This window comes from Coturnix japonica, chromosome 36 (genome assembly GCF_054131305.1).
Source record: "Coturnix japonica strain WE chromosome 36, WE-NBRP24, whole genome shotgun sequence".
In the NCBI taxonomy this organism is placed as follows: domain Eukaryota; kingdom Metazoa; phylum Chordata; class Aves; order Galliformes; family Phasianidae; genus Coturnix; species Coturnix japonica.
Genome location: NC_140698.1, coordinates 1,640,536 through 1,643,026, shown reverse-complemented (window position 1 = coordinate 1,643,026; position 2,491 = coordinate 1,640,536). Strand labels below are relative to the sequence as shown.

Here is a 2,491-nt window from a genome sequence, read left to right as displayed (position 1 = left end):
TCACAAGATCAGGCCATGGGAGTGAAACACGAGTTTGTGACATGAGGCCGGATCCTGACCAAGGGAAACGAAGCTCAGAGACAGGGTTGCAAGCTGAGCAACCACACTCAGATGGTGGCATGAGATGTTTACACACTAGCAGGGCCATCAGCAAGTGCAGGCATTAGGGTGACAATTGTAACTGTGCCACGAAACAACTTCACCTGCACCTGGAAAATGACTCAGGGCAACATGCAGACAATGAAAAGCAAAGGCACCTGTTTCTCCTCATAACTCTACACCTCTGCTGCTCTGCCTGAATGTGGGAGAATTGCAGCCACCCTGCAGGATCATTGCAGGGGACAAAAGTGGGTCCAGACCCATAGAAGAGCCCCAAGGATGCTCTGGGTGATGGAACACAGCGTACCCTCACAGGGCAACGCAGGATCCCAAACTGGGAGCAGCGGCGGATGCAGCAGAAGGCCGTGCAGCCAGAAACAGCTTGAGGGAAATCTCAAGATTGCACCAAGGGAAAGGGCAAAGTTCCTCCCTTGGAGAGGACCTAAATGAGGCACCAAGGAATGTGGGGAGTGACCAGCTGGAAAGCAACCCTGCAGAAAAGCCCCGGGGAAGCAACGTTGGCAAGGGACACTAAGACAAACAGAGGCTACCAAAGTACATTGGCCAGAAAAGGGAGAGGACAGAAAATATTCAACCCACATCCCACCAACAAACAAGACAGGGGGACTGATGGCTAACAAATGACATGCAGGAGGCAGAAGTGTAATATTAAAGAGCAAAGCCCTGAGTAGGATCACACAATCCATAAGAACATGCTATAAACATGAGGCTGATGTTCACAACTCTCCATCCAAGTCATGTTAAACATCACCCAAAAAGGGAAGAGAGAAGGCTGGGATGTGAGGGATAGTACTGGAGGGTACTATAGCAGAGGAGGGGCGGGATGAGAGATAAAGGAGACGAGAGAAACCAAGAAGCTGGGCTGCGCTTTCCTAACCAAGACAGGGATCCCTTCTTGGTAAGCACTGCCCCTTCACTTCCTGGTGAAAAACACCCAGGACAGCATTCGCTTTGCTAGCACTGCTACCAAATACCAGCACGATCACAGCTACAGCACTGAGCAACAACATCCACAAATTTATTACAGTGGTAGATTCAATAGATCATTTATTCTCACTGTTAGTGAAAATGTCCCAGTTAAAGCCCTTGGGTGGACTCTGGCAAGAAAATGCCACAAATATCAACACCACAACCACCGGACAGCAAACCTCCACCTATCTGTGCAGTCTGTGATGGCAGCGCAGGGTCACAGTGGCCCCGTGACCTCACAGTGGGCCGGGTGCCTACCCATAGCCAGCGGGCCCAGCCCGCATTGAGTCTTGCTGGCGACTCTCGAGGTGTGAACGTCTCCTGTGGGAGCACGAGACACTGAGACCTTGCCAGTGCGAGAGACATCAGAGTCCTGCGAGAGGACTGTGAGTCACTGAGGATCCCATTGGAGGATCCCCAGAGCTCAGAGCTCCTGCCAGTGGCACACAAGCTGTCTGCCACAGGTAGGATGCCTGACAGGCGCTGAGGCCCGGAGGCTGCCGACTGCTCTGCAAGAGGCAGCTTCATCCAAATCCATCCTTGGAGCCACACAGCGCCAGGGCAGCCGCAGCCATGAGCCGGGAGGCAGCTTCCAACCGGAGGAGGAGGGAGACGTGGACGTGGCCGGCGGAGGCCCACGAGGAGCTGTGCCCCATCTGCCTGGGCCCCATGGAGGACGCCGTCCGCGCTCTGCCCTGCAGGCACATCTTCTGCAGGGAGTGCATCCAGCACTGGACGGCCAACACGCCCAACTGCCCCCTGTGCCGGTGGTTAATCACCGGCATGCTGCGCCTCAGCTGGCGCCCCTCGGGTCGCCCCCCAACCCGCCGGCCGCGGGGAAGGCTGCAGCGCACCAGGGAGCGGCGGCAGATGAGATCAAGATCTGCCCATCGCTCCCGCAGCGTCCCAGCACGGCGCACGCAGCACAGCCCCTCCAGGCCCCCCCGCCCGCTGGTGCGCAGCAACTCCTGGCACGGGGACCCCAACCAGCGCAGCCACTTCGAGGAGCCACCCCGCGAAGAAGAGGACGGGGAATGGCTGAGGCGGGTGGCCCAGGAGCGGCGGATGGCCGCCGGAGACCACGCGCGGCGCCACGACGGGCCCCAAGTGTGAGCGGGCGGCCCAACCTCAGCCGGGAACAGCAACACCCAGAGCTCAGAGCTGCAGCTGAGAGCTGGAAGAACAGAACATCATCACCATGACCATAGGGCTGGGATGGCCCTCCTGTGACACACAGGGTGCACGGGGAGCGGGACACTGTCAAGAAATTAGAGTGCACCTGAAATGGGACATAAAGCTCCCCTCGATTTTTTCCACCAGAATCTAAAAAAAAAAAATCGCCATCTCTTGCATTAATCCCATCCCTGCTGTTGATGCAACACCTGGAAGATGTATATAGCAA

General features: G+C 56.6%; 1 pseudogene; it reads left to right on the top strand.

Moving 5' to 3' along the window:
- Positions 1 to 1,228: 1,228 nt before the first annotated feature.
- LOC146755069 (uncharacterized) lies at positions 1,229 to 2,291 on the top strand (annotated as a pseudogene).
- The last annotated feature ends 200 nt before the right edge of the window (positions 2,292 to 2,491 follow it).